At 38.2% G+C, this 24,256-nt stretch overlaps 1 protein-coding gene and 1 long non-coding RNA gene across 2 annotated transcripts in view; one reads left to right on the plus strand and one right to left on the minus strand.

Annotated features, from left to right (window-relative positions):
• Positions 1–23,302, plus strand: part of LOC136886660 (uncharacterized) — a 41,635-nt gene extending 18,333 nt beyond the window's left edge. Inside the window, exon 3 of the long non-coding RNA XR_011019074.1 lies at positions 23,248–23,302. This is a non-coding gene — a long non-coding RNA (uncharacterized lncRNA). The remainder of the gene's footprint in view (positions 1–23,247) is intronic.
• The window catches only part of LOC136886221 (uncharacterized), a 450,091-nt gene that overhangs the window by 379,036 nt on the left and 46,799 nt on the right, over positions 1–24,256 (minus strand). The gene's annotated exons all lie outside the window — the stretch shown is intronic.

A 24,256-nucleotide genomic window follows, 5' to 3' on the forward strand; every position in this document is an offset into this window, starting at 1 on the left:
GACCAGACACACCCCCTCATTTTTATTGGACTTTCAAAAAGTTACAAGAAGCCTATGATTGGCAGAAAATAAATACACAAAACTTTTGATTGGCCAGACTCCAAACCTGGCGGGATGAGTAAGAAGTGTTGAATACTTAGAAGTATCACAAACAAAGAAAGTCCGTTCAGTTCAGAAAACCAATAAACACAAATTTTCTAGTTGTTCCACTTTGCACCAGAGTGCATGACATCAGTTTTTTAGTAGAGACATCTATGGAGATAAGTCCAAACTTTTTGAAATAGTTGTTACCAACTGTGGTACACCAAAAAAATTCCAGTCAGTTTGAAATAACGCATTACTCTATCACTTTAGTAGTGATATCTGTTGACTAATGTCCCAAATTCTTGCACTACTTGTTTTAATTTTTATGTGATAGCGTTCTTCAGGGCACTTAATTTGAATGCTCGAGGTTGAGGTGTACCTCCCAGTACAGTTATCATCATTATTAGAGTGTGTTTTTTGGTACTTAATAGTTTAATTGCCGAGCTGAGTAGCTCAGGCGGTTAAAGTGCTGGCCTTTTCTTTCTTATTGTGCATGAATGTTGAGTATTCAGCATGAAAGCAGCTGGGATCTTCAAAATTATGGTTGCAAACTTTTAAAACGCTTGAGTGTAGTTAGTAAGTCGTAAGGCGAATATTATTATGCCCGCCCCCGTGAAAGGAAGTCGAACTTGATGTCTTTCAATTAAACACAGAAGCTTTTAATGTACAGTCATTAATTAGCATCCTCGTTTCTTGCCCATGTAAGAAGCCACTGGCTCGATTCCTAGTCTGGTCGGTGATTTTTTAAATTTATTTTAGCTCGAAGGTTGTGGGTTTTGAATCCTTTAGCTATTATGGTAGTCAGCAGTCCAAGGGAAGTGTACCGAGCTTGATTCCCAGGCGGCCTGGGGATTTTTTAATTGCTCGCTGTTCTAATGCTAGTCACCAAGTGATATGAACACTACAGAAGGCAATTACACATCTCCAGGGTTCAAATCTGCAGCCCAGAGCTCAATGCGGGAGCAATAAACTATTTATTCCCTGTGTTAACAAATAAGTTACTTCCAAGTCTAGTCAGCTTTCAGGTACCTCCGATGTTCTTTTGCTGAGATGTGCATACTAGGCTAATTGCAAAAACAATGAACTTTGTATTTCATGTCACAGCAAATATTTCCAAGTCAAAACAGCATGTTCCTACAATCACTTTTTTTTGCTGAGACGCACATATGTCACAACCTCACTTTATACTAAATTTGTTGCATTCTCTTTCCACATTCAGTTAACATAGTTTGTGCTGGTCGTTCACACTTAGTCTTCAGTGAAAGGAAAGCTCGTCCGGGTCGGATTGAGGACTTTTAACATCTGTTTATTCTTATGAACTTAAGCCGTTTAGTTCTGAGCTGAAGTTATCTCCAGGTCTGAGAACACAAAACAGCGATTATTTTCTTTGCTCAGAATTAGAAGTTTGAATTTTTTTTTCTTAGATATTTGAATAGCATTTCAGCTTTGGGTCCAAGCGAACTCCATATTCAAATCCTAGTTCTGTTGGTGATTTTTCCTTTAAATCTTGTAGCGCTAAAGCTAGTTGTTTTAGAGAAACACATAAGCTGTCAATGTACAGTCATTTAGTTAGCATGCTTGTTTGCTTCCCAAGTAAATGAGTCCCGGTTTTGAATCCTAGGTGGGTCAGCAAATTTTTTAATTTCTTGTAGCTCAAAGTTTAGGTGTTTTCGAATTTAACACAAAATCATTTAGTTACTATGGTAGTCTGCAGCCCAAGTGAAAGATTGCCGAGATATATTAACAGTCGGTGTGGGGATTTTTTTAATTTTTCGCAGCTCAGACGTTAGGTGTTTTGAATTAAATGGGCACTTTCAGCGTGCAGTCATTTACTTAGCATTATACTGAATGCACATATATTAAACCTTTTACCATCTCCATAGTCCCATACCAGCATCTTGTTCCACGTTCAGCTCTAATCCCTGTACCATACCTCATTCCCCTTTGTCCTTTAGCCATTGAACACTTTTGCACATTTGTCCTTTTACCATGTTAGTCTTTATCCTTTTTGCACTTTTCGCCTTTTGCAGTCACTCAACTCCATGACCTGATGTCACCTTTCTGCGTTATGCCCCTATGAATAAAACAATGTATTAACCTTTATACCGTCCCGCTAGTCCTATTATATTAATGTGTATGGGCGCTATCCACTTCCAAGCTCAGCTCGTAATCCCCATGCACCATGTCTCATCTTGTCTAGTTAGGTTAAGCCTGGGATTGAATCTCAAACTCGAGTCTGTAACGCCCTTGTAAAGTTAAGCCGGGCAACAAACCGTGCCTGTTAGCTGAAGTCAGCACTCTTAGACATCAAACTTGAGTCTGTAAAGCTAATGACCTTGTAAGGTGAAGCCTAGGATTGAATCCATGGCCTGCAATGCTAGGCCTCGAGTCGAATCCGTGCCTGGTAGGTTAAGCTTGCACTCTTGGTCAAGCCCTACTTTTCAAATCCCCCTCAACCCAAAAGTTAGGTTATATGAGGTTAATCATTTTATTTAGGAATTATTATTGCATTACATATGTTATTCATCATTTATTGAAAACGTTAACTTCATGATCATTCTAGTATTTATGTCACCCTCACTGTAAGAATCATGATCGAATAACTAGACGAATGAACACTTTAGCACATTAAGAAAATTTGTCAATCCATCTTCACACATTATAGCAGACAGACTAATAATGGTTTAAAAGTTGCATTAATTATGTACGCTTTTTAAATAGACAAGCTTGAGATTATTGAGTGAGCACAGAGAGTGATTATTATCTTAAAATGAGCTGGTCGCCTCATGGTGCTCAGTATTTTACTCTCCATAATGCAATATTCGTTGCTACTTCCACAGTGATCATAAATATGAGCTATTGTCCCATTCTGTCACTTAACAAGCCTACTCAAATACACCATCCTAGGTCATTAAAGCCTATTATTAACAATCATTTACATCCACGTTAATTACTTTTAGCATAACTTACTTTAATTCATAAGTTTAGTCCCTAACGTACATGAATAACATTTGGGTGCAAGATGAGGTGTCATTTTATATGAAAAATTCACAAAGGAATCCATCGTATACATCCCAGTTAGTCTTTTAGGTTCTAAGTTAAACAAATTGGTCTGATTTTTAACTCTTGATTGTTAGAGCTCTACGCTGTTACTGACATTCAAATAATTGAAGACTTACAATATCAACACATTTCAACTGATACAAGTGCACTCATGTTCATAATACCAGAACACCTTGAAGGACTAGAGATGGGAAATTCATATTCACAGGACGTGTTCATTAGTGTATGTTCTGCAGAAATGATAAAGCATTTCAGTCACCCAGGTTCCGCATGTGCCCTGTTGCCTGAGAAGATCGTGGAAGTTTAAAGACTAGAAGAAGACCGTAGCAGACAACATAAATTTTCCTCTCGTTGACCTGAATGCAATTGACAATTTGTGGACACATTCTACAGATCTTTCACTGCAACCTTCACAATAAACTTGGGCAGAACATAACCTAGTTCCTACTGTATTGAAAATCAAACGTTTTTATGGATGATTCCAATCCAAGAAGAAGTGTAGGAAAAGTTAAAGACATACTGTACATGAATCGGAATTCACAAAAGACTCCAAAACTCAGGGAAATAATTCTCTTTGTCGAACGATTGGCTAAGAAATGTATTGCTGAATCGAGGCACTCTCACTGTAATGACCATGTACAAGGTGTATCAGAACTATACTGACAAAGAAATCAGGCATGCTCTTCATGTGATGTTGAGAATGATGGTGGAGTTGGATTGCCGGAGAAATGTTTCTTTTTGTAAATGAAGTGACCTTGTTACTTACGGGCGTGCAGTTCAAATTGATGAACTTGCTGTATTTGCTGTGCCAGAGAGCGAGCCACTGTGCGTCAGAAAAGTGAAGGGAGGGGAAGGGAAAAGTGGGAACCGGTAAAGCTCGGTAAGAATGCACAAGTTTCTCGTGCATTTCGCTAGTCGCTTCCGGGCTCTGGTAGGCAGTGTTCAGTTTGTTCTACACAAATTGACTACTATGTGAACCCCACAGAAAGAGAAGACATACTTGCACCAAGAATACAGGCAGCTTTCCATGCCGTTCGACACACACTACACATCCTGGACAGAGTCCAAAGTTACTTACTACTGCACCATTGTGAGCTATGCACCAAAGTAAGAGGGGGGCCATATTGAACAGCTCGGCAATCTGAATCTCGCACCCGGAAGTAACAATTTCAATTATTTTCTCAAAAAGAATAATATCCCCGCCAGTCTGACTCAACCATTGTTCTTCGCATAACATGAAGAGCATCCTTGATTTTTTGTTGGTATTGTTCTGATAAACACAGTACATCACTGAACTCAAAGCAAGGAGGAAAGAACTGTTTTCCATCTGACCAAAATTGACACAATTATTTAGCACTCTGTGTGTATTAGAGGCAAAGATGACCAGTGATTACAGGACAAACAAGAAATCCTCAAACATTGGCAACAACATTTGTAGATATTTCCTGCATTGAATTCCCGCATCACCCTATTCCAGATGGTAAGTCCCATCTTATGCATCACATCAAAGGATGTCGACAGAGCCATTAGGAGTATGAAGAACCAAGAACTCCCAGCACCAGATGACGTTCCACCGAACTTCTGCATGTTGTAACAGTTTAAGAACCCATCAACTCTCTGACAAGCTTGTTCAGTGCCAGTGTTGACTCTGGCTCTGTTCTCAGTCATTGGGCTACAGACATCCTCGTGCCTATTTTTAAGCAAAATGACGATCCAGCGGAATGTGCAAATTACCGGCCAATTTTCCCCCAGTTGTACATGAGAATTTTCACTGCCAGAATGCTAATTGAAGAGCACTAAGAGCATCAGCAGTGAGTGAACATTGCCTTCCTTGACTTTCGACCGTGTTATCTGGTCTGCATTCATAACCGTGGTGTAATGGAAATGCTCATAATTTGCTTTACGTCACACCGACACAGATAGGTCTTATTGCAACAATGGGACAGGAAAGGCCTAGTAATATAAAGGAAGCGGCCGTGGCCATAATTAGGGTACAGCCCCAGCATTTGCATGGTGTGAAAATGGGAAACCACGGAAAACCATTTTTAGGGCTGCCGACAGTGGGGTTCGAACCTACTATCTCCCGAATACTGGATACTGGCCACAATTAAGCGACTGCAGCTATCGAGCTCGGTAATTTAAGAACTCATTATCAACTGAGAAGCTTGTTCAGTGCCAGTGTTGACTCTGGCTCTGTTCTCAGTCATTGGGCTACAAACATCCTCGTGCCTATTTTTAAGCAAAATGATGATCCAGCGGAATGTGCAAATTACCGGCCAATTTTCCCCCAGTTGTACATGAGAATTTTCACTGCCAGAATGCTAATTGAAGAGCACTAAGAGCATCAGCAGTGAGTGAACATTGGCTTCCTTGATCTTGAAATGACTTTTGACCGTGTTATCTGGTCTGCATTCATAACCATGGTGTACTGGAAATGCTTATAATTTGCTTTACGTCACACCGACACAGATAGGTCTTATTGCAACAATGGGACAGGAAAGGCCTAGTAATATAAAGGAAGCGGCCGTGGCCATAATTAGGGTACAGCCCCAGCATTTGCATGGTGTGAAAATGGGAAAGCACGGAAAACCATCTTAAGGGCTGCTGACAGTGAGATTCAAACCCACTATCTTCCGGATGCGAGCTTACAGTTGCGTGCTCCTAACCGCACGGCTAACTCCACTCTGTCCCCATTGCCCTTTTTCCTCAGCATGGACACCACCACATGGGACCTGCAAAATAGTATTCCTAGGACTCTCTTATATGCAGATGTTGCACTTGCTGATAGACCCAGAATGGGGCTGCAACATCAAGGTGAAGATTGGAATACCTGTTTCTCACAATACAACCTTAGAATGAACAAAAAGAAGAGTGAATACCTGGAGTCATCCGAGCCATCTAATGGCTCCATCCAAGTTGATTCAGGTATCTAGGATCTTGCCTACAGACTGATAGTAGGGTAGTTGTTGATGTGCGAATTATGATAAAGGCAACATGGATGAGATGAAGGGAAGTCACAGGCAGACTCTGTGACTGAAGGATGCCACTACATCTGAAGTTGTGTACGTTGTTGAATATCGACGGACTGAGAAGTGTGTGGAGTAGCAATTATACAACATGGGAATGTGTATACTCCATTAGTCAATGGGCATCGCAGTCGTGCATCACGTAAAACAGACACCATTCACCGGCAAATGCACATCGCACCTGTGACTCGTGAGGCATAAGATATGTCACCATGTCATGTCCTTTTGCAGTACCTGACGCAGTTGACAGTTTCACAAAATCTTTGAAATTACTTTGCAATGTCCACATGAACCTTCAATAAAAATAGACATTAAAAATAAGATACAAAATATACAACTAGAAATGCTGCTGGGATTGGTAAAATTTCTGGGCATATACGAAAGTCAATTCGTTGAGAAAAAGTAGAACCAAATCTGATTAGTGTATTAATGAAGCAGCTGTACCGGATAAATAAAGAATTAGTGTAGTTGCACCCTGTGTATAAAGAAAATGTGATAAACATAAAGCCAAATATTACACACTAGTTACCTTGTTGGTGTTGCATGGAAGCTCTTGGAATGCATTCATTATGATTATATTATACACATTTACGAAATTACCTACTGGTTTGATAGATGGCAGTACAGGTTTAAGAAACATTCCACTGAAGCTCATCTTGTAGATTACAGCGAGGTATAGCAGATATATTAGGTTTAGGAGGTCGAATGTATTACAGTTGACATATCTAAGGCTTTTGATAGGGTAGATCTTGGAAGACTGCTGACAAGTATGAGTGCAGTTGGGCTAGATAAAATAGTGATTAAATGGGTGGCTATAAAGATGTGGCCAAATTATTAGAGTAAACAAAAAATTGAGAATTGAACACACAAGATTTTACCAATTTTTAAGTTTATGACTTTAGTACTTTGTATGCATCCACTTAGCTTTCATGAGTGTCTTGATTCGACTGGGCATACCCTCAATCAGTATTCTGTACTGACTCTTTAAATCGTCACCAAGAAACCAGATCTGAACGACCTTCTCAGTCAAGCCGATTTTTGTCGTTAAATTTGTATTTTTTTTGCTCTCTCCCAAGGATTTTCTATGGGGTTCTTGTCTGGACTCTTTCTTGGCCAGTCAAGCACTTTTAAATTGTTTTCCTTTAAAAATTCCATTATTTTTTACGCTTTGTGGCTTTATTGCATAAAAATAAACTCACTTTGGCCAAACCACACTTGCACGTGATGTAGCAGTTCTTAATACTATACTGCTCACGTCTCATAATTCCTTCGACAATATATAATCGTCCACAGACGTACCAAGAAAACCCACTCCAGACCATCACTGAAGTTGGAAATAAATAAAACGAATAATCCTAGCATCCTGTACAGTTTCAAAGGAAAATTTCATACTTGTACTGTACTGTGTGATTATATCAGTTGTATTGGGTTTAAAATGTATTAATGAATAATAGTTTAGGAATTACCATTATTGTCGTGGACTTGCCATTTTTCCAGTCATCGAATGACCAGTTCTGGAGATTCTTGTCCCACTGTAACCTCTTTGCAGTCACAGCAGGAGTAATCTTTGCTTTTCTTCAAGGTCGCCTTGCTTTCATTCCGGAATTAAACAGCTCTTGTCTCACAGTTCTGACTGATACGAATGAGCAATACTCTTCTAATTTCTAACGTAAATCCGAACTAGTAGCCTTGCGATTGTTTACTGACAAATTAATCAGTTTTCACTTCCCCCTTGGGGATAGTTTCTTCTTTTGCCCACAGTTCCCAACACGTTGTTGACACTTTGTCTTCCTCTTGTCTTCACATTTTAAAATTCTTTTAAGAATTTGCTGTGATATTTGCAATCTAGAAACTATCTCTTGCTATGAATAACATTTCTCAACAAGTAGCTCTCTGACAATGCCTACCTTTCTTGACGAAAGGGCCTTCTTCTCCCTATAATATCAAAATTTGACAATTCTCTCTAACCACTCGTAAAAATATCAACTGAATTCTTTAATAGCATCAATAATGCATGTTACTTACAGAATGCACAGTCTTAGCAATAGGTCACATTATTTACTTCCATACAGCAACAATATGCAGATACAGACGAAGAACTGCTGAACTTGAGCATTAACAAAAATGACACAAAACCATCTGGAAAATGAAATTACATTTTGGTCCTCACTGTAGCCACTATATGAAAAGAAATACATTAGTGAGGACAGGGATATCACAAGGGGTAACTTTACAACCAAACATGTTTAAGGATTAGGCTCTAAAAGTCGATAAGTTACATAAAGGTAGAAATATATCTTTTACCCTAATAATTTTTCCACATATTGTGTATTTCTAGAAAATAGAACTTCGAGCATTAGAGTAGGTGAAGCTTTATTTGATCCTGTAACAATTATGGGATTGGGTCCCACAGGGCAGTATTATGATACCTTTATTTCCTAATAGGTATAAAAATATGGATAAGGAACATAACTTTTAGGATTGTGAGTGACTGCAAAAAGACCTTGACAATATTGTCTACCGCCTTACCGACTATCACCAGTAGAAATTAAACATAGACAAGAAAATTAAAGACTGTAGCAAAATAATTCATTACCATCAAAGCATACCACAACCTTAGTTGAACAATCCGTTACCCAGAGACCATGAACCCAAATAAATGTTGGCACGGCAGTAAAATTTCTAATCTACAATAAAGAGGACAAGTTTTTCATTATGAAAATGACTTACATATTTATTATCATATTAAAAAAAGAATTAAGCCATCACTATAAAGGAAACGTCCAAAATAAAAACCACCCAAATTGGGTTACAAATTAAATTTAGGAAAAATCTTAACGTGCCGTCCGGACGGAGAAATAAAATTACCTGATACATTTGTATAACTTCAAACCAACCAAACTTCGTGTCATATATTAACATGTTTCATGCATTGCATCTTCAATAAATATTTCTTTTCACAACATTCCTTTAACTTATAAATATTTTCATGACACCACAAACACTTAGCCCGATCACCACGGAGATTTCACACGGCCTCCAGTACATGCCACGCGGATGAGAAAATAGCAGACATAAACCGGCAGAAGGCCAGAAAAATATTAGGGCCAAATAAAAGGGGAATACATTAGATTACATAAAGTATGGAAAACAAATGAAAAATCCCCAAGAAACGGACCAAAATTCACATGCATAATGAAGAGAATACCAACGCCACCAAACAAAAACAGTGACCAGTTATCATGGTGGCAAACACGCTGAGAGACCTTGGCAACCCGGAAAATATGAACCCTACCAACACAGGTCCAACAAAAATATGAAGGGACAGGGAAAGATTACCAATGCACAGTCAAAATTAAAAGAGCAGAAACAGAGGTAAACAAGAAATTAAAACGAATAAAGAGACTGGCACCCAAGTGAAATCTCGCGTAGTATAAAGATCATACACAGAGATGTTTCATAGTTACTCATTAGTATTACCAAATAAATTGGTTTTTAATTAATTACACATTCTTTTCACCAAACGGATCCCATGTATAACTAGATACAGTTTGTAAACCCAATTCAGAAAAACCTAAGGTAACCTAAAAAAACTGGACGACATTATAAATCCAAAACCCACAACGATACTCAAGATGAAAGAATTTCACTCATATCTCTTCACGCAGCAGGAAGCCGATCCAAGACAGAAATGAAGAAAAGACTTACTTGCTTTGTTGGAGTTGGAGAAGTGTACTAGTATCCGTTACTCACATAAATGAAATATACTTGAAGTTACAAATTCATAATAAAAGGAAGACGTTCCCAAAGTTGATAGATCAGCACTAAGGACAAGTCCGTATGTAGAAACACTGTTATCCTTTATCTATGTGGTGGATCGGAAAACGATCCAGAAGAGGGAACGAAACACGTCTTGCCTCCATCGTACTCCAAGGATTACTCCAGCATGGCGACTCACGCCAACAGTCAGCATGGCCTACCGCATGGTGAGAGAGAAAGTCAGAGACTCGCCCTCAAGAAGACACTACAACTTTACGGCACGGAATCGTAGCAGACCAAGATTATAAGGATTCGGAGAGAAAACATTAAAGAAACATAATCTCATGGTGACAATGATGAAGATGGTATCAATTAAATAAAGTGGGCAAGGCCACGTAGAAGGTACTTGTAGAATACAAGACTGAAATAATTCCGAGTGACACAATTTTCAAAAACACGAATGCAGATTTCGAAATATGGTTGGGGAGAGCTAATACTCGTCACCAACGTCACAGCCTCCCCCCCAAAAGCCACACATAATGCTCTTACCATACAGTGATCAAACGATCGAGAATTTTTTTGTAGTACTAATCACACGAGAGAAAGACCTCTGAACCATTTTTTTATCAAACTTACTAGATGCATAATATACTACCATTCTCTTAGTACTTAGGCCATTTATAATGTAAAACAAGGTCAAATATTTAGCATACTTAGTAGACGTATTTTAAGTTCATAATTTACGTAACCCTTTTTTTAACCATTCACACACCAATATCTTTTTCCTTTTGAACGTAGCGTTCCTTTAAGAAAGCTCTACAATACACATCCTTGTAGTTCCAGATTTTTTGTTATACCAAATGAAGGTTAATTTTCATTTTAAAGTTCAGTAGATTTGAATTACTTAGTTACACTAAATTGTTAACCATAGGCTACCAAAAGAGTATAATCACCAGCTAGGCATCCAAAAGTTCTCACTTATTGTTAGAAGGATCATGCCTTTTTAATTTATATTCACACGGTTCCTGCACATGCCTTGAAAATCAGCACCAACAGTTTATATCTTGATTCTTTTATCATAAAGTTCTTGTCGATATGCGTCCATTTGAAGGCTTCAAGATTACCATCATAATATTAATCCTATCTATCGGGTTTCCATGGTAAAAGAGCGCAACATCTTGTTTCATGGCAAATCAATTAGCTTCAGTAAAAGATAAAGGAAACGCAAAGACGCAAGGGAGGGCAAAGGAGACGCAATTGGTGAATGAAAACTACAGAATAACCAAATTCAAAATTTAGATCATCAGGGATTATTACACTTGATTGAGTCAGGGCCAAGGTACGCCACTCAAACACAGAGCACACCGAAGGCACACTTCAGGGGGAAATCAATAGCGTACGTACAAGTAGCACAAGGGGTACCGGTACCCATAATACAGTAATGGAACAAGCAACGTTACATATCAAGTCAAACGGGACTCATTAATTCAACACTTGGTTCGGTTAGCAACCCAATACCCAGGTTTACGATCACCACTAAACAATAACTCATAATCAAGAGCATCAATCACAACTTAAGGTGCCATAAACACAGTACCAAATGACAACTTCCCACGGTAGTCCTAACCAGATACTCAGAGTGCAACGACCAAGTTTACAAGCACCATAAAAGACAGTACAGCATCTTACAACAACCGGATAAACATAAGTTAATATGACATAGATCAAGGAAAATTTTCTCCCAAGGAAAAAAACATTACACTGTTATATGCCAATGAAACCAGGTAAAATCTAAGGTTCAGATCTTAATAAATACAGGGTTACAACACGGTGAGGAATCAATCATTAACAAATTCCAAAATACACTGACAAGACGATCAAATAAATTTCTATCTAACACCGGTTTCAACTTCCCACATCAGAATACATCACCTTGTTGAATAAGAATAAGGACAAGCAACCAATACGCAATTAATAAATTATACTTCAAGTAACCAGGGATAGGGTATAAAATTGGGAAAATCCAAGGCTTAAAAGGTAAACAAATTCATAGCAAGGAAAGAGTAGGCACGATCGGTTGGAGACCTCTAGTACTATTAGGTGTAGGGAGCGCTATCGGTTTTGTCATCAACGACAGATCAACCAACTAACACCAAGTGAACAGACACTTAATTAGACACTAATAAGCAACATGGAATTAACAGGACAGAAATAGGGACAGAAGAAACACAGGAGGGACACAATCTGGAATCAGTAACCAACCTACTACACGGAACTACAAATCTAATTCATTTCACAATGGCCATCCAATCAAATTAAAAGGCAATGAAAAACCTCAGATCAGAAGACCAAAATGAAAAACAACGAGCAATGACCCACACAGCGTACACCACAGGATACCCAACCGGGTCTCAGCTTTACCCGGTCTATAAATACGTGACTTTCCCCATCACACTGTCCCAATACGGCCACAGGTGCTTTCTCCTATCCACCAGGAGAGCAAGCAAATAAAATATAAGTGGCGGAATACGAGGCAAGTCGAGGGAAAACGCTCAAGATAGCATGAAGAAGGTAGTACTCCACTGATAGACCCCATAATCTATTAGCAGGAAGATTCCAGTACCGACTAAGAGAATCCTAATCCATCCCATACCAGAGTAGCAAACCCATAGCACGGTAAGATGACAAACACCAATGTCAACAGACACAAGAAGATCCACTGAGAGAAAAATACCAAAGAGTGGCAGATAACATTAAAATGAGCTTTACAGTAGAGGCAATTAGACACGGTGACATCAGATCAACAGGCAGTACATGGAGACAGGAAAGAAGAAACCAGAACACACCAAACAGATACATTACTCACAATCAACAAGCTAATTCCGAGAGTAGTAGATTCATGTAGGAAGAAAAGGCCATATCCACAGGACACGGAGGTAAATTAAATACAGACACAAACACTGCCCATACCAAGGTGCCAACATCACCAAATATTACAACACAACAAATAACCCAACCATGATAAACCACACCGGACATGCGTCAGCCCCACAAAGGGATTAAAGGAGCACAAACCATCCTCAACAACCTGCCGTGAAGTCATCGTGCCACGCCAGAATAAATCCCCAAAAACAATCCACGGTACCGTCACAACGCAACCACCTTACATATGTCCAAAGCCATCCCAATCAAGGTTCAAAAGGGCATATACCACCCCTCAGGCAGAGGATCATCAACAACACAACACAAGACCCAACAAGCAGATATGGTAGGGAATACTTGAACCCGCAACTCAAAGGAATTATATAAAAAAGAATAGGTTAGCAGAATTTTTCACAACACATATTCCAGGCATATAATTACCATGGCAGTGCACAATACCAAAATGGAGAGAATAATCAGGCATAAAAAACACCAAATTACCAAGTAATGTTTACAGCAGGATGAAAACCAAAGCAGTATTTCAGAAAAGGTCAGTTAGATTAATTAATACACAGCAAGACGAGTCACGAGTAGGATAACTTGAAGTGGCCCAGACACCAGATAAATATCCTTCAACTAGTTGATAGGTTACACGAGGAAGATGGTTCACGACACACCAGAAATAGCTAAACACGTCCGACCAATAATCAGGAAGGGGAAAACCAGTTAAAACTATAAGAGCTCAGGCACAAGGCCATCCAGTTATTCCAACCTAATACCGGCCAACATGGCCCAACCATAACTGATGACACCCAGATAAACAGATGACACAGAGGATAGCTCAAATCATTAACCAAGACCAAGCATATACACACATATACACAGGTAGGATGATGATATGAGAGGACTTGTATACAGACCACGCACACTACCCAACCAAAGAACAAGCACACAAAAGCTCAGTAATGATTGAGTCACACAACATAAACAGTTTTTCAATACACCAAATTGTACACAAGGAAGGGAACAAGTTACTAAAAATTGGTGAAATAACCCAGTCATGATCATACAAGGATGGATATATAACGGCACACTTCAAGTTCACTACACTTCAGAAGGTAGTAACTTAAATCGAAATTAAGGAAATCATAATAATAATAATAATACACATAAGGTTAAGCAATTTCCAAAGTAAACAAGGTGCACAGAAGCATTACAGGCTTGATAAGTTTCAAAATACCATGATATTGCTCACCAGATTATCAGATATTTACAATGCAAGGAACAGTCACTGGCATGAAAACGACAGAGGTTAGCCATAAGTTAGTAAGGGCAAATAAATATATCCACACAGCACCAATTAAATGGAAAGCACATACAACCATCAACGCCAAAATACCACGTCTTAGTTCACAACAATGATAGGGCATAACACATATCGTACACTTCAGCACATAACCGTTCACACAAATAATTAGCCATAATTGGACATGCGTAGATGTTAGGTTAACTTATTAATCGGTATCACACGCCAGAGCTAACGCAGTTGAAAATATAATTCAGAAGAAGATAAATTAACAATTAGCATGTACATCGCCGAAGCACAATACCGGAAATATGATAGAAATGATAAATAACAACATTAAGTATGGGAGCCAAAAGCAAAGCCAGAACCAATAACACAATAAAATGCTCCCAAGTGATACACTATAACTCACCAACAAGCAACCAAGCAAACTCCACTTAAAAGTAAAGATCAGAAAAGCTCTTCCAGATAAAACCAAATTAATCTACACCGAAATCGCAACCACAGTACGCAGGAAGGCAGTAAAAATACAAGGTTGACAGCCAGTACACATAATACAGCACATATAGCCAACGGTAGTACACATGTAACCCTGAGTCAACCAAGTCATACTCAACTACCAGTTGTTCAATAATTTCAACTTCCACTAACCAAGAATAATTAATTACATGCAGTCACTCACCAAATCCGCCGATAATAAGGAAGTAAATATTACAGGTCACCTCAAAAAACATCCAAGCAGAGAAGCTGCGTTCACCGCACAGTTACCAGAAGGGTATCAAAAACATAATCAGCACATTAGATAATCATACAGCTCAGTATAAATACAAATGAAGTGTAACAGGGGACTCCCAATGGCAGATACATGAAACAAACAAATAAGATATTAGACAAGATCACTGCACTCATTTTTACAATTTTATATCACACTATTTGTCTTGTTTTTGCCTCAGTTACTCTTTCAACAACGTAATGCCGTACCATTAAAATAAAACCTAAGAAGGGAGCAATAAACCTACAGTAGCTATGAGCAGCCGGCACTCAAAATAATAAACTATCAGCACAGACACCTCCAACAGAACAGATTACAAAATTGAGGATGAAACAAACCTACATGAATCCCACAACACCAGAAAAATATAACCTAAGCTGCTGCTACCAATTAACTCTACCGCCTTACCGACTATCAGCAGTAGAAGTTAAACATAGACAAGAAAATTAAAGACAGTAGCAAAATAATTCATTACCATCAAAGCATACCACAACCTTAGTTGAACAATCCGTTACCCAGAGACCATGAACCCAAATAAATGTTGGTACGGCAGTAAAATTTCGAATTTACAATAAAGAGGACAAGTTTTTCATAATGAACATGACTTACATATTTATTATCATATTAAAAAAAAGAATTAAGCCATCACTATCAAGGAAACGTCCAAAATAAAAACCACCCAAATTGGGTTACAAATTAAATTTAGGAAAAAAACTTAACGTGCCGTCCGGACGGAGAAATGAAATTACCTGATACATTTGTATAACTTCAAACCAACCAAACTTCGTGTGAAATATTAACATGTTTCATGCATTGCATCTTCAATAAATATTTCTTTTCACAACATTCCTTTAATTTATAAATATTTTCATTACACCAAAAACACTTAGCCCGATCACCACGGAGATTTCACACGGCCCCCAGTACATGCCACGCGGATGAGAAAATAGCAGACATAAACCGGCAGAAGGCCAGAAAAATATTAGGACCAAATAAAAGGGGAATACATTAGATTACATAAAGTATGGAAAACAAATGAAAAATCCCCAAGTTAAGAGAATACCAACGCCACCAAACAGCAACAACACAATCACAACCGTGACCAGTTACCATGGTGACAAACACGCCAAGAGACCTTGGCAACCCCGAAAACATGAACCCTACCAACACAGGTCCAACAAAAATATGAAGGGAAAGGGAAAGATTACCAATGCACAGTCACAATTGAAAGAGCACAAACAGAGGTAAACAAGAAATTAAAACAAAAAAAGAGACTGGCACCCAAGTGAAATCTCGCGTAGTTTAAAGATTATACACAGAGATGTTTCATAGTTACTCATTAGTATTACCAAATAAATTGGTTTTTAATTAATTACACATTCTTTTCACCAAACGGATCCCATGTATAACTAGGTACAGTTTGTAAACCCAATTCAGAAAAACCTAAGGTAACCTAAGAAAAACTGGACGACAAAATAAATCCAAGACCCACGACGATACTCAAGATGAAAGAATTTCACTCATATTTCTTCACGCAGCAAGAAGCCGATCCAAGACAGAAATGAAGAAAAGACTTACTTGCTTTGTTGGAGTTGGAGAAGTGTACTAGTATCCGTTACTCACATAAATGAAATATACTTGAAGTTACAAATTCATAATAAAAGGAAGACGTTCCCAAAGTTGATAGATCAGCACTAAGGACAAGTCCGTATGTAGAAACACTGTTATCCTTTATCTATGTGGTGGATCGGAAAACGATCCAGAAGAGGGAACGAAACACGTCTTGCCTCCATCGTACTCCAAGGATTACTCCAGCATGGCGACTCACGCCAACAGTCAGCATGGCCTACCGCATGGAGAGAGAGAAAGTCAGAGACTCGCCCTCAAGAAGACACTACAACTTACGGCACGGAATCGTAGCAGACCAAGATTATAAGGATTCGGAGAGAAAACATTAAAGAAACATAATCTCATGGTGACAATGACGAAGATGGTATCAATTAAATAAAGTGGGCAAGGCCACGTAGAAGGTACTTGTAGAATACAAGACTGAAATAATTCCGAATGACACAATTTTCAAAAACACGAATGCAGATTTCGAAATATGGTTGGGGAGAGCTAATACTCGTCACCAACTTCACAATTGTAAGATGGATATCGGGCAATGTTATGATGGTAAATGGGGTGGAAAGCCAGGTTGTGTATTTCACAAATTGAAAGAGTCCTCTGGTTTAGTTATTGGGTTGATGGTGTCAAAGTTCCTCATGTTGATCTCTGTAAGTAGGTATTCATAATAAGGATAGAGCTTCATTGTGGTAATCACATAAACAGGTATGAAAATAACATTTACAGAGCTCTTAATATGATTATGAAGTTATTTATGTGTTGTAAAGGAGAGGGCATATAAATCTCCAGCAAATGTTATAAAGGAGGGGGCATATAAATCTCCAGCAAGGCCACAATGAGAGTTTGAGACCGTCACCTATATTACTTGATTACATAACATGAAATAATCCACAGAAATAGCTCCATTTCTTGTGGGCGATTACTGAAAAAAGAGTTGTGTTACAGAGATGTTGCAAAATTTCGGCTGGGGAGACGTTTAGAAAGGAGACAAGCTGTTTGACTAAGGAGTATATTCTGAGATGTATTTGGAGAGATGGCTTGGAATGACATTAGTTGATGAATAAATTTGTTATGTTTTTAAATGTAGGAAGGTTCACAGCACGAAGATAAGTTTGAATTCAATCGGACAAATTTTGGCAGATGTTCACTTATAGGAAGATGATTTAATGATTGATATAATTTACCAAGGAAGTTGTTTCATACATTTCCATAATCTTTTTCTACGTAAACAACCAATAGCCCTAAATGATGATTGATTGATTGATTGATTGATTGATTGATTGATTGATTGATTGATTGATTGATTGATTGATTGATTGATCGATTGATCGATTGATTGATTGATTTTTTGGTCTTAATGTGGTGTACAGGGAGGGATGATGGATATTTCCATGGTTATGATTTAAGCGTTGTTTATTTTATTTTATTTATTTATTTATTACGGTTCTTTCATGTGGTGAAGTTAGGGCACCCGGCCCTCTCTTACACTCAACCACAATACAACAAATAATATTGTGGCTGCCTATTACTAATTATACTACTTACACTATTTCCTAATTAAACTTAAGTTACACACCCACACAATATGCAGCTTATTAGCTCGTTGATTCGGTCATCTTTTCTCTCTCACACAGACACTTGCACATACGCTTACAATTTCCACCCTTATCAATTACTCTTACGTTTACATTATATAACATTTACAGAACCATTTTTAATTTTTCAATTGCCAATCACACGCACATTTACACGCTTCAATCGTTAACTCTCAACAGGAAGTCTTGGCAAGTTATTTTAAGTTTGAGGAAAGAATCAATGTCCCTGACACTGACAGGGTATTCCAAAGTATGGAGCCGGTTACAATAAAAGAATGAGTATACACAGAAGAGTGGTGAAGAGGAATAGCCAAAGGGGAGCCCGAGCGAATGTTACGGTTATGGAAGGAAGAGAGGAATTGAAGTTTAGATGGAATATACTGGGGGGAGTTACTATGCAGAAGTCTGTGTATTAAGACAAGTATATAATATTCACGTCTCTTATCAGGATTTAACCAGTTCAGTGCTTGATAGTAAGGAGGAATATGCACATCATACCTTAGGCTAAAAATGAATCTAAGGCAACAATTCATAATACACTGCAGTTTCCTAGTTTGTTCTTTAGAATCGTCTACCAAGATTACATCACAGTAGTCAAGGATAGGAAGAATTAGGGTCTGTGTTAGTTTTGTCGCATATTTAGTGGTATAATGTCTTTAATCTAATTTTAGTGGGTGTAGAGTAGCAAACACCTTCTGACTTACGTTTTTGATATGTTCTGTCCAATTTTGAGTTTCAGTCAGGGTCACCACAAGATTTCTCACTGTTTTACTGTACGGGATTGTGCTATTATTTATTTGTAGAGGAGGAATAGTCGTATCGTTGATCTTGTGTAAGAGCTTCTGGGAACCGACAATGATAGCTTGCGATTTTGATGAATTTATGAGAAGTCTGTTTGCGAGAGCATATTCACTGAGTTGTCTCATTTTATTGCGCCTGGTGATTCGGTTAAACTGCAATGGTAATATATTTGGAGATCATCGGCATGTAGGTGACAATTACACGTTTTTAGAAAAGATGAAATGTCATTGATATACAATGGTCCTAAAATACACCTTGTGGCGTGCCCACTTTCCTTGTACGCCATTCTGAATTTCTTTCGCGTGTTATCACCCGCTGCCTCCGATCTTTCAAATACTTCTGTACTAAAGTGTCAAGCAAGTAAGATTCCATTTTCTCAATTAGTAGCTGTGTCTATTGTATCAAATGCACCACTAAAGTCCAGTAGCGTTAGTACTGTAACTTGTCGTTGTTCCTTTATAATGGGCCAAGGAGAGAATAGAATATTTCAGTACTTGATCATACACCAGTCTTTCCAAAGCCTTAGAAAGCGCTGGAAAAATAGACTCTGGGTGATAGTCAGAGGTCAGTTTAGGATCGTTTATCTTGGGCACTGGGATGACATTAGCTTGCTTCCAGAGCGCAGGTAAAGTTCCATTTCGGAGACAGTAATTGAATATATGTGTGATAAATGGGTGGATAGCGCCTATATGTATGAAATGCATAGGGATGTCATCTACTTCTACTGCTCTAGATTTAATAGAGTCTAGTACTTTTTTAATTTGGTTACTAGTGACCTCTTGGAAATAAAATTGAGGACGGTTAAGTGGAGAGATGGCTGATTAATTCATATTTAATTCTGCCTGATTGATTGGTTTAAACGCGATTCGTTCTTCAGAAAAATATGTAATAAGCTCGTCTAGGGCAACAGTTGGTTCTCGTTGCTGTTGTTGGCCTTTTACAATACCAAGTGAGCGTAGTTCTTTCCAGGAATTCCTTGCATTCAGTTTACCTGGAAGACAGTTTAAGTACTTAAATTTCTGATTTCTTGCTTAATTCTATTCCAGAGAACCTGATAATCTTCAAAATCGGATTCATTACGGGTACGTTTATACCGTCGGAACCATGAATCACGACGAGCCATCAAATTCTTAATTTAATTTTTAATTTTTTAATTTTTAATTTAACCGTGGGCAGGAGGGGCTACTCACTTTCACTTGTCGTTTGGGAGCGTGTTTGTCGTATAGGCTAATAAGGAGGGAATTTAGTTTGTGTATTTTTGCATCGATATCGTCTAGTAGTAGAATATCATTCCAGGGTAGGTTGTAGGCGGCATACTTCAGATGATCTAGATTAATATATCTTATATTCCTACAAGTGGTTTGTATTTGGGTATGTGAAGAGAATGGGATAAATAGACTAGGTCATGTGTTGAGATCGATGGAACAGGAATTTGACCATGATTAAAAACTTCCTGTGGATTGTTAGTTATTATTAGGTCAGTTAGAGAGTGTGAAGCGTGATTATTGCTATATATATAGTTGTTGGGATTTAATGGGAGAAACGCAAGGTTACAGGAAAATAATATGTCAAGTAGTTTGTCCTTCTGAGATGATTCTTTCAGTAAGTCTCCTAATATGTCCGTAAGTTGGTGCTAGGTTGAATAAACAAGTTTCCAACTCCGCCACGTTCACTACATGTGGCGGTTTATAAACTACGACGAAGAGGACTTTTTAACGGTGATCTCCACGAACATAAACTCTGGTCCTGGCCGAGTGGCATTTTGTGATGTGCATATTAGTCTACCTCTCAAGTCATTTCTGAAATAAAGGGCTACACCGTCGCCTTTCCTACCATCCGTTCTTCCCAGCGGACGAGTTAGTCATTATTAATAATTACCATGGCGGTAGGGATGGTAGGCCTTAGCCAAATTTCTCCAATACAAAAAACATGTATGTCATTGTCGTTAACAATTGTACGTATTTCATCTGTGTGAGCAGGGAGAGAGAGCGCGTTCACTTGGCAACATTGCGAACCCTGTCGCATGGAGGAGAGAGCCTGTCTCAACAAGAGACCTGTTGCGGACCGGAGCCAGACTCAGGTAGCGGGCGTTGAGCTAACAGTGCAAGGGGATTATGTTTAACTTGATTGACAGAAACAATTGGTACTCACCACTGCTTCCTGCTGAAAGAGACCGCCGACTGTTGCACACACACTTTCACACTCGCATTTAAAGAAAATATACACGTAACTAACACTATTTGTGTCAAATTTGAAACTCTTGGTAAACAAGAGTCCTATTTTATACTTTAAAACTAGCCCTATTATAACGCATTCACTCATTGACACTGATTCTGTGCTCCGCTACGCTGCCTGATGAGAACTATTAGGGAGTGATCAGAGTGGTTTTCTTGCCGTCTGGTGTAATTACGTTCACACGCCCGTCCTGTGTACACACATTCCGCAGTCCAAATGTGTCGCGTGCCTCATTCAAAATCCCTTTTCTTGTTGCCGTGAGGGATTCAGTGACCATGATGTTAGTGCCCTTCAGTAGTCACTTCGCCCACCAGACTTGGTCCCGCTGATGGTAACGCAGGAACTTCACAATTATTGGCCTGTTCCCAGTGGCCACTACGTTGACAGTCGTCCTACGCTGGCACCCCAGTCTGTGACATCTGTCGATACTGTCCATGCCAATATCTAACTTAAGTCTGTTTCTAATGACGTCTATGACAGCCCCATAGGTGTCCTCCTCAGGTGATTCCTTAACCCCATGTATCAGTAGGCAATTTCGCCTACTATACTGGGCTGCTACGTCAGCCATCTCCTTCTGTTTATCCATCCTCTGATGGATCTTCTGAATGACTTGCTTCATGTCAGCTGTCTCAGTACCCATGGAGTCTCGGAAGTTCTTAAAGTCGGAACTTAGGCTGGTGAGCTGCTCCTCGGCGTTGGCGGCACTGCTGTCTGCGCTGCGGTCGGAAGCCGTCATGGCTTCCTCAAAACGAGCTTGAAATTCAGCCATACGGTTCTCGTACTCTGACAACCTCTTCTCGACGTATTTGAGAGTCATTTTGACCGTTTTAAATCAAATCGTGAACTTAGTGATGACGGTTGAGCACACTCAAGGAATCCCAGCTGCTAGTTATATTGATGATTAGGCAGGTAAGTGCGGAGCAAGTATACACGTGACTGGCCGTAGTCGCTTGATGGGAAAAAGGTAGGAATAATGTGGGATTATTTTACATTACAGTGAAGTGTGTTGGGAAAGAAAGTATATAGGAACATGGAAAGGAACAAAGTGGTGACGAGTCATGCCTTGTATAGAAAGATGGGAACAGGGGAAAGTGAATGAGAGAGGATAAAGGAAATAGCTAATCATTGTGGAAATAGGGATCAGCAGAAAGAGAAAGAGAAGCAAGGAACGGTATTGGGTAATGATTTGGAGATAGTATTTATTATTATTATTATTATTATTATTATTATTATTATTATTATTATTATTATTACTTAAATTGTACATGAACACATACACGGAAGTGTCTCCATCCCCACTTGTATGTGTACATATTCTCTGCTGAATATTCACAAATATGTAGGCAGTTTTAAATTTTCATATTTACAAATGTTCCTCCTTTTCTATTGCTACCTTGTCTACTGCTATCCTACACTGTGTTCCTTTTCACTATCTTATCTCTCTTATCAGTTGTCCGAAAAGCAGTGGCAAAAGGGACTCAGGTTAAGACGCAGCAGGTCATTATGCAAGTTAGGGTCCAAGAAGTTTAAAAAATAAAATAAAAATAATGCAATGTAAATTTTACTTGTTGCTTGTTGTTTTAAGGGGCTAACATCGAAGGTCATCGGCCCAATGTAAATTTTAATCTAATAGCAGGTGTATAGTATATTATGAAGTAATTCCACATGTTGTATATGAGTAGATTATTGTAAATACAGAATATATTATGAGTATAATTTTGTAAATAATGTAAAGTGTGTTTAATAGAAAAAATAGTGTAAACTGGATAATAATGTATTTTAGAAAATTGTCTTCTTCTCTGTTCATTTAGAATTTAGTGCTTGATAATAATGTATTTTTGTGTACCATTTGCCACCAAAGTAGACATCTCATTTGCATTTAAAGTGATTTTGATTTGATTGTTCCTTTCCATTCTTATATTTTTAAGATGGGAGATAAATTAATTATACTCTTCTTGTGCCGCTGTGAAATTTATTTTCTCAACTGTTTCTTGTTTAGGCCTATATATAATTATTCCCTTACTTCTTTATTCTATTTTTCTTATTTCTTACTTCTAGCCTTCTGAAGATATTAAGGAGGAAATATTCATAGAGCAACATACTGATGATCAGCTTTTGCCATACATCAAAGAAGAAATGAAGTACGTACACTACAAATTCTATACAGTATGGAATTAGTTGTAGCTATCCAGAGTTATGTTCAGTATTGGTTTGATTATCTCCAAAAAGTTGCCATTTTCATCAGTTTAATCCTTTTTTTCAAGGTTACATTTAAACGCCAATATCTTTAAATTCTATTGTTAAAATTACCTAAAATATTCAGGAATTTTAAGATCATATTTAATGTTCCATCATATAGTTTTATTGAATATATATCTACAAAAATAATCTCCAGTAAAGCTAGAAAATTTTGGTGTGTATTTGTTTACAATACCTTTAAGCAACCATGAAAAACGTGTTCTTTCTTTCACTGTCAGTGCAGCATTTGTTCATCACATTCTTATCATCCGAAATGCTATCTGCAACTATTACCTCCAGATAGTCTCAGTAATTTTGAACGTTCTTACCAACAGTGACACACAGAAAAAGCCACGTTTGTAGATTATCGAATAAATCTACAAATTCTGAATTGTTAGGTTCCTGTGTAACTTGTAAACAATAAAATAATTTCAAACTAACATAATTTGATTCATTAATGAAAATGATGGCTGAATTCAATAGTGGAGTAACTCGAAAAAATGTCCTTTTTAAATTATTTATTAGGTTAGATTCTTCTTTTTTCATGACCTTTTCTGTTCTCTTGTGTGTTAAGTAAGATTCTTCCAATTGTGGACGCCAAAGCAGATAATGTGTTGTAAGAATGGAACATTGAGATTACTAGCGCTACATCATAGGTATAATAGTTTTCAATTAAAACTTCCACATTCTCCTAAGCATAAAAATAGAATGGTGGTATTGAATTTATGTTTGTTCCAGTGTTGTGGTCACAATTACTGATTGTCGCCCAATACCATTCATTCTAGTGCTCATTGTCTGTCAAGTGCTTGTAGTGTGCTGATTGAGAACA

The sequence above is a fragment of the Anabrus simplex genome, chromosome X (assembly GCF_040414725.1).
Source record: "Anabrus simplex isolate iqAnaSimp1 chromosome X, ASM4041472v1, whole genome shotgun sequence".
In the NCBI taxonomy this organism is placed as follows: Eukaryota; Metazoa; Arthropoda; class Insecta; order Orthoptera; family Tettigoniidae; genus Anabrus; species Anabrus simplex.